Source organism: Adiantum capillus-veneris, chromosome 23 (assembly GCF_014529385.1).
Source record: "Adiantum capillus-veneris isolate H3 chromosome 23, ASM1452938v2, whole genome shotgun sequence".
Taxonomy (NCBI): domain Eukaryota; kingdom Viridiplantae; phylum Streptophyta; class Polypodiopsida; order Polypodiales; family Pteridaceae; genus Adiantum; species Adiantum capillus-veneris.
In genome coordinates, this window is record NC_140953.1 from 135,855,510 (window position 1) to 135,869,991 (window position 14,482).

Below are 14,482 nucleotides of genomic sequence, written 5' to 3' on the forward strand. Positions count from 1 at the left end.
ATATATATAGATACATATATATAGATACATATATATATATGTATATACATATATATGTATATATATATATATATATATATATATATATATATATATATATAGATACATATATATATATACATATATATATATATATATATATATATATATATATATATATATATATATATATATATATATATGTATCTATATATATATGTGTGTGTGCACGCGCGTGTATATGTGTGTGTATATATATATGTGTGTGTGTGTGTGTGTGTGTGTGTGTGTGTGTGTACACACACATATACATTATATATATATACACACACACATATACATACACACACATATATATATATATATAGATACATATATATATTTACTTCGTAAGCCTAATGTGGTTTTGGCAAATAAAGGCCTAGGAAGTGGCCGCTTGGCATGATCGAGGCCATTGCCATGGAGCCCAATCACACGGCCATGATGTTGCTCACATTCTTTAATATTATCCCAGCTTCATGAGTCTGCATTCATGATGAGTCTACATTCATGAGCAGGCTCAGAGTGACAAAATTAATAGCCACCTTGCTCATATAATAAACTCAAGACTAGTTCAGACCATATAACAAAATTAATAGCGGAAAACTTGCAAATTGTGCATTCTACGACGTTGTTTGTGCCCTATAACTACCACCTGCGCTTTGCAGACTTGTCCTATTATTATATGACAAGGGTTCTTGTTTCCTGGTGGGAGCGATATTGAGTATTCATATTCGCCGATTCGTGCACGAGTGCAATGCACTAACAAACAAAGCAGATTGTTGCAAGATTTACCTTTACTTCAAAAATCAGCATGTTGACATGAAAGAGATTAATGGAATATGAAACGTGCAAGACTGGTGTTGGATGCAACATAACTGAAAAAAAGTGTAGGACGCACGAGACAGCGAGCTTTACGTGGTTCGGCAGGTTGCCTACGTCCACGAGAAATGGGAGGTTTGTCTTGATATTGCAGTGCAAAGATGGAGATGTGCAAGTACATTTTGTAGCAGCAGTGCTGCTGTCCAACAAGAAGCCCCCTGTTATAATTAATTCCAGAGACATTCCCACTGGTTTGATTTACCTTTTGCAAAGTCTCTTTAGCTGTTGGTTGTAGTTAGTCAATCTGCTACTTCTCTTTTATTTTGAGCTGCTTTTCCAATAATTCAGGGTCCTGAATAATCAGGACCTTCACCTGCAATGCTTTGCATTCTTTCGATGTCGTATCTCTGCTTCTTTGGAAGATGGTTAGCAGTGTCAATTCACTCTCTAATTGTATATTGTACTGCCTCAGCAATTCTCTACACATCGGTTCAACATTTCACAGTAGAGTACTGACTTTCCCTTTCAAATTGGTCAGTAAGCTTATATATAATTGAGGCTGATCACCTTCATCAACATGCAGCATGATGGAGAAACAGAATGTTGAGCTCGAATTTAATGAGCTTGCCTTCGATCCCTGTGAGACTGACTGTAGTTTGTTATTATCGTTAGAACAGAGCCGATTCCTCGTGTCTTCTTTTGTGACTCATGAGTGCTTGAGCTGGCAATTAGCAACAGTACAGTGGCCTCAAGGCACGTACACTCACCTGATCTCTGATTTTGACACTAATTGTAGGTCAATATGGTTTTATATATTGCCAGCCTGCATATTGTTACAACTAATTCCCCACATTAACATGGTAGTAGATGATATATTGTCAAACCTCTTGATGAGATCAGATGCACTTGTCCCTTGAGATACGTTCCATCAAACAAACTGTACTATCGGGATCATACCGCCCTTACCATGGCAATATTTTCGGGCAGGGCATTAGCCCATTGTCGTCGGTAGCACTTTCTCCTCATAGCCATGCCGACTCTTCTGGGCTTGGGAGCGGGATGACTATCCAGCATTTTATTCTCCTGATTGGCTGCAGCATCTGTGCAGGACGTTGTTACGTCTGACAATTTGCCTCCATTCATTTGCTGAAAATTAGAATTAGCTGGCATCACAGATTGAGCTTCTGATATGCACTTTTGACTGGTTATTCGCATCGAGGCCGGTCCAACTACATTGGCGATCTGTTGATGATCAGTGACAAGATCACTTGCTGTATTGAGATGTAACCATGGATGACACAAGAGCTCATCCAATGTGAGCCTCCAATCGGGGTCCTTGCAGAGGATTCAAGTAAGGAGGTCCTTTGCCGAGGATGAGAGGCCAAAGGCATCCAGTTCCAGGTGGTTGCAGAGGATGGCTTCATGGATGGCGCGGATAGAAGCATCACGAGGGAGGCAATGCATGCCAGGGTAGAGTAGATGTGAGAAGCACGTGCACAACTACACCTAGGCTCCAAATATCTGCACGGTGGTCATAACAGCCCTTTATAACTTCGGGCGCCTGGTAGCGTGGGGTTCCGACACAATCGCAAAGAGTCTCTCCTGGAGCTAGGGTTGCTGCCAAGCCAAAATCTGCAAGGACTGCCTCTTGCACATCGCTGCCATTCATGATGTGGCAGAAGAGAATGTTTCCTGGTTTGATGTCACGGTGCATGATATCTCGGGCATGGCAGCGTGCAATGGTTCGAGCAAGGCTGGCAATGATGGGAGCATCCTCACGATCGTCAAGCTTGAAGAGGGGAGGGCGAGAGTCTAGCTTGGCAAGCAGATCACCAGCATCGCAGAAGGCAGTGAGGAGATGGAAGCATGTGTCATCGCCATCGAAGGTGGCCACAAGGGGGAGGACGCCGGGTATGTCGCTCAGGTACTCAAGCACCTGGGCCTCCCATCGGAGTTGGGTGTCTGTGAAGTGCTCCTCTGCGGTGAGCTTTCTTTTTCTTGTACAGGAGAGATTATGCCCATGATCAGTCCAGTCCTGGCCTTGATCCAGCTGCTGTACTGTCCGCAGCTTCTTGCTGCTAGGGCTAGGGCATGGTCGAGGTTTAATGACATGCGACCTGATGGTTTTGCAGGCCACTCGTTGCATGTTCGTTTCCTGGTCCGTGCAGAGGAGAACAAGGCCTTGCCCGCCTTGGCCCAGCTCTTGCACAGCCTCCAAACCGCTGTGGCTCTCCAAGGCATGGCAGCAGGCATCATGTCGAGGAGCCATAGCTCAATTTCAACGTAGGTGGTTTATTCTACGTACTACGTCGTCGTCGTCGTTGTCTGCACCAGATGAGCACCCGCCTGCCTCGCTACGCTGCGCGTCGTCCACGATGGAAAAGGGGCTACTTCAGAAAGTTCTTCTACCTATACACACTATCGAATGAATTAACTCTCCTAATGGATTTTGCCCGAAATCTCCACGGATGCTTTTGTTTCATCCCTTGCCGTGCTAGGGTAAAGGGGCCAATAAAAAACCACCCCCCTTTAGGAGGACTGCCGGGGCCAGTTTTTTTGTGCATTGTCGGACCCATTGTGAGACACAAATGGGTGAGAGTTGGGGTGGACAATGTAGCCAACCTACAATCATGGCCGTTAGATCTTGGGTTCAAGCCTTGTCCCATAAAGTCTCTTGAGAGACTTTTTTCTTGAGCACACTGCTCAAAGGCATAGTTCTCTACATCGGCATCGTAGGTAGTGTTAGTGTTGGAGACAAGCAAATCAAAGATGACCCTAAGCTAATACAAATTCATAAGTCTACTATCCTAAATAAGGCGAGTAATCACGGTGGCTTGCTAAGGAATGTAATGCAAAAGTAGATGAGGGTTGTGTTTGTAGAATTTTGTTTTTTCACAATAAATATTTTGAAAGGTTGTAGAGAGGGTATATTATAAAGAGAGTAATAGATATATGGCAAAATGTGATTAATAGGTCAAGTCATTTCGTAGTTAAACATGAAGAAGTTACTTGTTGACCAAATTTGGCTAAACTTGGAAGTTTAGTTTGTTGCTTTTTGAGATAGATGTTATACATAGTGAACTATGTAAAGAAACAATGTGATTATTTCAATATAGGTTGGGATTTTAGAGTTACTGTAAACATTTAAATGACATCAAAGTATGATAATATGACATTAATTGTTGCTAGATTTTAAAAACATTTCTAAAGGAATGATGGGCTTATGAATCTATCTAATGTTTAGTAGTGCTACTTTGTTTCATTTGCATTTGGGTATTCTATGGCTGCAGGGCTTACAAATGATAAAAATGGGCAGTGGCTAGGTTGGGCACAACGAGACATGGCAGGCTTGCAATATGGGGTGGTTGTTGGTAGCACAACATATGTGGGGTGATGTTGTCGAGCAAGAGATGAGCAGAACTAACAAGTAAGGTTACTGACATGAGGATGGTGGTACAATGGGTTGAACAGACAACAGGGTGAACATGAGCAATAGCTCACATGGTAGGCTTGCGGCAATTCGTGCCACTTTGATGGGTCGATTGCAGAAGATAAGGCTTTGACAATGTGGGTTAGTGTAGCTCTTGATGAAATTGGTGGAAAAAACTGAGGCTAAAGCTTGTCTGAGAGTGTGTGACAAGTAGGGAGCCCCTCAAAAACACTCACAATAGGTACACTAGGTAGGTAATGAAGATTGTGAGGCTTGATGGAGGGCACAATGTGCAATAGTAGGATTGTAGAGAAAGTGCATGAGACACCCAAAAAAAGAGGGTTGATGCCCTTTGTAAATTGTGGTCCCCTCAAAAATTCAAAAAGTCCCTTAAATTAGGGCGTTTTCTCACATGCCTTGCCGATAATGAAGATTTCATGCTTCTCACCTCACCAAAAAAGGCCTTGAGCATTGAATGCTCCAAGGTACTCACACACATATACACCTTCTTATTAGGAATGAAACTAAAAAATTCTAGCAATACTTAATATGAGTGATTAAAAGTGCAACTCAAAGCTGAGAATGAAGAGATTTTTGACCACTCAATTGAAGTATCAAAGTTCATCCGATTTTAGTATTTGAGGGCTCTATAGAATGAGCTTGATGAGCACTACTTGTACACACAATCTGTGAGATGAAATGAGAGCTACAAAGAAAGATATGCCTATGCAAAGTGAGGAATCACACCTTCCGAGCGAAAATTCTCCAGCAAACAGAAAGTCAAGCAAGCAATGTGAAAAATTACATGGCCTTGCAAACAACCTCATGTCCGTGACCCATTTTTCCATGCTACAATAGCAAGTCGAGCTGAATCAATTTTTTGACACACTGTATCTACCCAAAGACCGTCACTAGCCCCTCACCACATTCACCACCAACAACATATGTTGTCCTAGCCGCTGCTCTACAGCCTCCTCCACTCGATCGACCTTGTCACCATCTGATGCCCCTAGCATGCATACAAGCACTTAGAACTTTAGCCTACTACATGTGGCCTATTGCGTGCCCCATTTACCTTGCAATCATCCTCATCTAGCTTGGCCCCACGAGTTTAGGATATAGCTCATTACTCAATTCTACTATAGTGCTTCTGAACTTGGCTTAAGCATTATGCACCTGATATAGCTATTACCTCTGCTCCACACCTCCCTTGTCACCGCCACCTACCCCTCAGATCCACCCCCACATTGCTAATTACCATGTAATTTGGTCTATTTAACTATTTTAAGCCCTCATTCCCACCATATGCTCTTGAAAACAAGTAAGAGTGGGTTACCACTATCGCATAAATCCCTCAACATTTTAGCCTTTTTCACCACCAGCCCACCTACCCAAGCCCTTCACCACTTAGTCCAAGTGGAACACGTCCTACTTATTTACACACTTGCAAGATGTGTTAAATTATCCCCCGTGATCTTATCATTGTCACTTTTGCACAAGAGAACTAAACATTACCCCTAAGATTGGGTAAGACCTTCCTCTCACTACATAGACGGGGCACACGATCATGGTAGGCAAAAAAGTTTTTCTTGTGTGTTCAAGGTCATTGTGTTCCTTCACCTAATTGTGTTCTAGGGGAAGCTTGTGTGTGCCTACCACTTGATGTGTGTTAAGGAGAGAATTTTGTGTATCCCACCTTGTGTCTTGGGTAACATTTTGTTGATCAAGTGTTACATGTGACATGTATGTATGAGTTTTTCCTTTGAAATGTATTTTATCCTTATTAAGAATGTCTATACTTAATCCCTAATAATGATACATGTTACACTAAAGTAACAAGATTACATTTGCATATTAAAACCAAAAGTTGAAGAAAAATTCTTAGCTTTGAAGAAATTCTTTCATTTACGAATAATTTACAACTTTTTGTGAGGTTTTTTTGGAAAAAAAACAAGTTACACTTCTTTCATCTTGATTGTGAAGAAATTCTTTCATTTAAGGACAATTTATAATTTTTTAGTTGTAAATTTTCTTCAAATGAAAGGAATATTTACAACTAAAAAAGTATGTTTAAAATAAAAAAGTTAAAAAGAATGTCAATAGTTCCTTAAATGAAGGGACCCATTTACAAACTAAACAATGATAGAAAAAAGTGAGCATTAAGTGAAAGGACCAAGTTACAATGATGGAAAGACCATTTACATTATAAAAGGAAGATATATTATCTTGATAAAACATTCCTTTTCAATAAAAAAGGACACTTATCCACCATCGACAACCTCTGTATCAACATCTCAAAAGGTGCACATTTTCTCAGCCTTCCCCTATGGCCTTTTGCAGGCCAAAAACATATGATCATTCTCAATAAAACAACCAAACATATACATGCTCATGGGCTATAAATTAAGAAACTCACAAATCCATTATCACATAGCTTTGAAATAAAGCTCATGAAAAAAAAATTAGTTCCATTCGTTGAGAAAATTAATACACATCATATGGCACCCACCCCATGATAGGTCTATCTGTGACTCCAAGTTCCTTGTTACCCACAAGGCCTTCTCTAAGAAACTACTAGCCTATCAAGGTGATGGCTAACCCTTATCAGCTTACAACATTAGTTTTGGGCTTCGACTGAGATAACCAAGGTGGTTCCCCTTGCCTACCAAGTGCTAATAAGGTGATAAACCTACATAGACATGAACATAAGATAAGAAATTCATTTTCACTGTGTCTAGTAGCATTTTGCCACTTTCTTGTAATTCATTTGTTCATTTTTTGGCAGTTTTTAATGCAATGCTTATGGAAAATGGACTAATAGAAAAAAGCTTATTCATATCCCTAGGCCATGATTGTAGCCTTAGCACAATCATTAGGGATTTAGGATTAGCAAGTAGTGAAACTATATTAACCTAAGGTTAAGCTCAATCACTCGTGATTAGTAAAAATAAACTATAGTTCCTAATGTGTTTACTTTTTACAAAGTTAAGTGTTGAAACTTTAATGTAGCCTAGTTTTGGAAATGAAGAGAACCATAATAAGAAGAACTTCACTTGATCCAAGTATATAAGGAAGGTGGAGATAAAAAATAACAAGATCATGGAAGGACTTCACCTCTTTCTATTCTATGGATCATCCATGAGCAAGCATCCACTTCTTATAGAGTCCCTTGTTTTTTTATTGCAAGCCAAGTTTCTTGCAATCAAGTGTTAGCAAACACAAGCCCAAAAAAACCGTTTATTGAAAGCCAAAAACACAATTTTTTTAATTGAAATCTAATTCTAGTTTTTTGAATACCTTAATTTGCCAAAGGAAAAAAATACATGAGAAAAAAAGTTCCTTTGGTTATAACATGATGCTCTAAAGTAGAAAATATATGCATACAAACCGTAAATATGAGAGAATGCTTCTAAATAAGCAATTTTACAATGTCAAAAAATCTCCCAAAAAGTTGGCAAACAATTAGCTAGAGAAGAATCAACTCCAATGAAATGAGCATGAATGGCTCTTAATAGCCAACCTTTGCAATATTTTGCAATGCCGATCCCTGTGCTTGTCCAACGAAAAAATCTCATGTTTTTCGGTAACCCTTTAAAATAAAGCTCAGTTGTTAATATTATGCCAACATTTCCCATTTAAATCAAGCACTAAGAATGCAACCATCACTGCAAAGTCCAAATTTTAATTCAATGTCTCGACCAAAGCATCAATGCACTGTCCAATGCAACCATCACTGCAAAGTCCAAATTTTAATTCAATGTCTCGACCAAAGCATCAATGCACTGTCCAATGTTAACACTCAAAAGTGAAGCCTAACATACAATAAAAAAGAACTTGTCATTTAGTGCAAAGAGAGTTTTCAATCAAGCCAAGCACTGCACTATCATCTAAAGAATGCATTAGCCAACTTTTTTGTGCAAGGAAAGTTCATTTATGCATAGGAATTCTCAGACAATTATCACACACAATCTATGTCTACATCTCTGCTCAACATAGCACATATGACATGTGTAATAAAAGAAAGAGTCTCCCTTCTTTGAAATATAAACAATTGTCATTTGCGGATCAATAAACAAAGCTTGGCATTCCTAGCATTCTGCATATCAAGTTAAAGAAGCTAGAGATGTCCTTAATGCTTCCCAACATGAAGTGTGGCCCCAGTTTACAATATAAAACATTGTCGACCCCTCTTTCAATAAAAGCTCACTTGTCTACAAACCTTCAAGATAAAGTTCGATTGTTAGTGCTTAAAACCATTGTGTCACTCAAATCAAGCACAAAAAGAATCATGATCAATCAATCAAAAGTTTTAATCCAATCCCATGGTCATTCACCAAAAATCAATCCGCATTTGGTATACATGTCAAAAGAAAGTGACAACATATGGTGAAATTATTTTTCAACATAGTGTATAATAAAATAGATTCGTAACTTTTTTGAGTCAATCAAAACCCAGTTTAGTATCATTGGCTAATACTTGCTCAATTTTTAGTGCTAGAAAAAATACTTTAATTGAATTTAAGCAATAAAAAAAACATGCTCAAGTACAAACCTCGACATTTTTAATGCAATCTATGTAAATTTTAATAACATATCACAATGGAATGTGTGTACAAATGAATGCTCCTAATAACTCATTCAACATAGCAAGGAATGCAATTTGCAATGGTGCAGTATCGACTAATGCTTGAGAGAAACCCTTATCCCAACCGTACATAAACCCCTTCTAGCCAAAATGTATGGTTAATTTTCACAAAAAACTCAAAGGGGAAGTTTCATCCTTCTCTCAACCAATCATCTTGAATTTTTTATTTGCTCAAGGTCAAGAAAAGATGATGAGCGACTTTTTTTTTTTGGCAAAACTCACAATTGTGAGTGATTATATTAGAAATATAACAAAAAATTATAGATCAATCTCAAGCCCAGGCCAAGCCTTGAGAGGCGGATATTACATCAGACTTTACAACCATAAAGGCTTTGATTGAATGGCTTGTGCTGCCCAAATCCAATCATCCGAGTCATGACTTTTACTTATCGTATATATCAATTCTTTGCTTTCTTGAATAATTAATGAGAAACTGGCCACAAAAACTTCATTATTGAAGACACGGCAGCTCCTGACCTTCCAGATATTGTAGAAGAAGCAAAATGTAACAATTTGGGTACGGATAAGAAGGGCAGGACTCCGAAAGCGTTTTCCTCCAAGAGAAAGATCCTTCTTGAAGAAACCAATCTTCCACATTCTTTGAATCCATTTGCACACCTTCCTTGCCAAACCTCTTATGGTTGGACACCCCATAAAAAAAGGTGTGATAGGTCTTCACTAGCCCCCCGGCAGCCAGAGCATCTATCGGATACTATACCTCGTGCCTGAATCTTGACGCCCGTCGGTAGGGCTCCCCAAAGCACCTTCCATAAAAACACCTTCATGAAGTGGGGCTACTGTGGCTTCCAAATGTTTAAGGTGACCTCAGTCCACGAAGCTTCTATCCACTGTATCTTCCACTATTTGTTTAAGGGGGTAAACCAGTCGTCCTTGTGCATGAGCTCCTGATATATGATCTTGGTTTGGGGTTTGAAAAAAGAACTATCTTTGGGCCATTTCCAGGCTTTTCAGTCAAATGTAGAGTCTTGAATTGGCATTAGACCGTTGTTCAGGCCTTCAAGAACTCTACAGACAAGCATCTTCTCCATGCCATTTAGCTGAAGTTGATCGGCTAAATCTTTAAAAGGTTTCCAGTGCTATTTCCCTCCAGTAAAGGTTTAGATTAACAGCAGTCACGTTTGACAGCCAAATGGACCAGTGTGTAGTGAAGTTCTGAAAGTACCTGGTTAGTTCCCCCCATTCCAAGACCCTAGTGGCACAGTTGCATTTTTAAACCAGCTCTCCCGTTAAACCCCCCAATTTCAAAGTAGCCTATCCAGGTGCTAAGAGTTTATCGTGCATTGATCTCTTTCCACTGTCCTCCTTTAGAGAAAATCTTTGATTTGTCAATCATATCCTCGGTCATGATAGCCCAGGCTTGATCTTGCTTTGCTAAAGCAACCACAAACTTGGCATAGAAGGCTTGGACATGCACGATCGGGTTGTGGATTTGGAGGCTGCCTTGGGAAGTCGGACGAGCAATCAATTCCCATTTTGCCCGCTGCCATGGAGACGAGACTTTGGTGTTGTTCTTCCATAAGAATCTCTTAACAGGTTTCAAGAACTCCTTCCAGTTGCATCTTGCTATTTTGAGGAGAGGACTCGTGAAGGCAATGTAAGGGAGCATGAATGAGTTGATCATTTTTATTTGGCTTGGGAAGGGCAACAACACAAACTCCCACCTTTTCATTTTTTTTTAAACCTTCTCCAAGACCCACTGAAATCGTTGTTTGTGAGAAACATCTACTCCCAAAGGGGCACCCAAATGTCGAAACATCTTTCCTTTAGTGACGACCTCCCCTGACCAGTCTGATGGGTCAGATGTGTCATCTTTCGTAAGAGAGATCAGTCTTGACTTCTCAATATTGCACTTCGAACCTGAAGCCACGGAAAAAGTGTGCACGATATCTAATGCCTTCTTGAGAACCTGGGGGCAGGCTTTTAGGAAAATGGGGGAGTCATCCGCGAACATTTTGGCTACGAGTTGGTCATTGCCTGGCAAAACCAATCTTGGATGATGAGCGACTTTTAAGTTATGGCATCTTTTCTCAATATTGAAGGGGAAGAGGGGTGAGAATTGTCCCTTCTTGCATTGGAGGCCGACAATTTGGCAAGAATTTCTTTTTTCTTGTTTTTGAAGGGGAGGGGGTTAATTCCAACACTATCACTTAATTTCTTTTTTGTTCATAAGTTTCTTTTCTTATTTTGCATCAGTAGTAGCCTATGTAGGTGACAAAGAGAAGCAAAGGGAGGAAGAGTGTAGGGTATGTGTGTATGTGTGTGAGAGCGTGCTTATGGGTATGTGAATATGAGCCTATGTTGTGCTTTTTCACCACGATGGGTAGCACACCATAACAGCCTTGAATGGAGCATGTGGATGTTTTATGGTGGTGTAATTAGCCTCGGTTGTGAACACGGGAGAGTGTGTGCATGCATTCCAAGGAGTAGCAACAAGGATAGGTGGGAACCACAAATACGTGTGTATGTATTTGTATATGCACCATAGGTGGCTTCAAGGTAGTGTATATGCAGCCAAAAAGGTACGGTGGGTGCGGGGTGTGGATCCATCCTTGATTGCAACCAAAATAGAGGGTATGTGTGTGTGTGTGTGTCCGGTGGGTTTTCCATGCGAGAGAGTGAAGGACTCCAGGGAGAGCTTAGATGTGTGTGTGCAACGTGGTGATAAGGGTGGCCACGAGAGTAGCACATGGGCAACAAAAAGGCATACGAGAGAGTATTGTGTCATCATGTGATGGACCACCATGAAAAGCCAAGTTGGTGGAGTGTGTGAGTTTTCATAATACCTTTTTTTAAAATAATTATTGTGGGACTTGTCTCCACGGTAATCAATGTGCCAAGGTAGCAGCATCATGTAACATGGAGAGTGTGGGTACAGTGTGACCAACTTGGAGTAAAAAAGAAAGGATGAGAACATATGACCTACTAAAACAAAATAAAATTTCATTGTTCCTTATTTGCGAAGATATCACATTAAAATTCATTTTGTTTACGCATAATTGTACACACAAATGTTGACAATTTCTTCATTATCTATTCATATTCAGGATGTGTGTGATAGTGTGCTTATGGGTATGTAAATATGAGCCTATGTTGTGCTTTGCACCATTATGGGTAGCACACCAAAAAAAACCTTGAATGGAGCATGTGGATGTGTTATGGTGGTGTAATTAGCCAACATCATAATTGGACACTGAGGTAGAGGAATAATGTGGGTACTGGGCTTGCATGATGGGGTATGCGAGGGCCGGTGGTTGTGAAAACGGGACAGTGTGTGCGTGCATTCCAAGGTGTAGCAACAAGGATATGTGGGCAACTCAAATACGTGTGTATGTATTTGTATATGCACCATAGGTGTCTTGAAGGTAGCGCATATGCAGCCAAAAAGGTAGAGGTGGGTGCGGGGTGTGGGTCCATCCTTGATTGATACCAAAAAAGAGGGTATGTGTGTGTGTTTGTGTGTTGGGTGGGTTTTCCATGTGAGAGACTGAAGGAGTCCAGGGAGAGCTAAGATGTGTGTGTGCAATGTGGTGATAACGGAGGCCACAAGAGTAGCACATGGGCAACAAAAAGGCATGCGAGAGAGTATTGTGTCATCATGTGATGGGGAACATGAAAAGCCAAGTTGGTGGAGTGTGTGGGTTTTCAAAATACCTTTTTAGTTTAAACATTCTTGTGGGACTTGCTCCACGGTAATCAATGTGCCAAGGTAGGAGCATCATGTAACATGGAGAGTGTGGGTACGTTGTGACCAACTTGGAGTAAAAAAGAATGGATGAGAAAATATGAGCTTGTGAAAAAGAAGAAAATTTCATTGTTTCTTATTTCGATTACACATGATTGTACACACAAATGTTGACAATTTCTTCATTATCAAGCCATATTTAGTATGTGTGTGAAAGTGTGCTTATGGGTATGTGAATATGAGCCTATGTTGTGGTTTGCACCACGATGGGTAGCGAACCATAAGCAACCTTGAATGGAGCATGTGGTTGTGTTATGGTAGTGTAATTAGCCAATGTCATAATTGGACAGTGAGGTACGGGAATGATGTGGGTACAGGGCTTGCATGTTGGGGTATGTGAGGGCGGGTGGTTGTGAATACGAGAGAGTGTGTGCGTGAATTCCAAGGTGTAGCAACAAATATATGTGGGCAACACAAATACGTGTGTATGTATTTGCATATGCACCATAGATGGCTTCAAGGTAGTGAATATGCAACAAAAACGATAGGGGTGGGTGCGGGGTGTGGGTCCATCTTTCATCGCAACCAAAATAGAGGGTATGTGTATGTGTGTGTGTGTGTGTGTGTGTGTGTGTGTGTGTGTGTGTGTGTGTGTGTTCGGTGGGTTTTCCATGCGAGAGAGTGAAGGATGCCAGGGAGAGCTTAGATGTGTGTGTGCAACGTGGTGATAAGGGTGGCCACGAGAGTAGCACATGGGAAACAAAAAGGCATACGAGTGAGTCTTGTGTCATCATGTGATGGACCAACATGAAAATCCAAGTTGGTGGAGTGTGTGAGTTATCAAAATATTTTTTTTTTAAAATAATTATTGTGGGACTTGCCTCCACGGTAATCAATGTGCCAAGGTAGCATCATCATGTAACATGGAGAGTGTGGGTACGATGTGACTAACTTGGAGTAAAAGAAAGGATGAGAACATATGACCTACTAAAACAAAATAAAATTTCATCGTTTTTTATTTTCCGAGATATCACACCAAAATTAATTTTGATTGCACATGATTGTACACGCGAATGTTGATAATTTCTTCATTATCTATCCATATTCAGGATGTGTGTGATAGTGTGCTTATGGGTATGTAAATATGAGCCTATGTTGTGCTTTGCACCACTATGGGTAGCACAGCATAAGCAACCTTGAATGGAGCATGTGGATGTGTTATGGTGGTGTAATTAGCCAACGTCATAATTGGACAATGAAGTAGAGGAACGATGTGGGTACTGGGCTTGGATGATGGGGTATGTGAGGGCAGGTGGTTGTGAACACGGGAGAGAGTGTGCGTGCATTCCAAGATGTAGCAACAAGGATATGTGGGCAACACAAATGCGTGTGTATGTATTTGTATATGCACCATAGGTGGCTTCAAGGTAGTGCATATGCAGCCAAAAAGGTAGGGGTGGTTGCGGGGTGTGGGTCCATCCTTGATTGCAACCAAAAAAGAGGGTGTGTGTGTGTGTGTGTGTGTGTGTGTGTGTGTGTGTGTGTGTGTGTGTTGGGTGGGTTTTCCATGCGAGAGAGAGAAGGAGGCGAGGGAGAACTTACATGTGTGTGTGCAATGTGGTGATATGGGTGGTCACGAGAGTAGCACATGGGCAAGAAAAAGGCATGCGAGAGAGTATTGTGTCATCATGTGATTGGCCAACATGAAAAGCCAAGTTTGTGGAATGTGTGAGTTTTCAAAATACCCTTTTTTTTAAAAATCCTTGTGGGACTTTCTCCCATGGTAATCAATGTGCCAAGGTAGGAGCATCATTTAACATGGAGAGTGTGGGTACATTGTGACCAACTTGGAGTAAAAATGAAA

At 40.6% G+C, this 14,482-nt stretch overlaps 1 pseudogene; it reads right to left on the reverse strand.

Annotated features, from left to right (window-relative positions):
- Positions 1 to 1,791: 1,791 nt before the first annotated feature.
- Positions 1,792 to 3,109, reverse strand: LOC147428647 (calcium-dependent protein kinase 20-like; annotated as a pseudogene).
- Positions 3,110 to 14,482: the final 11,373 nt, after the last annotated feature.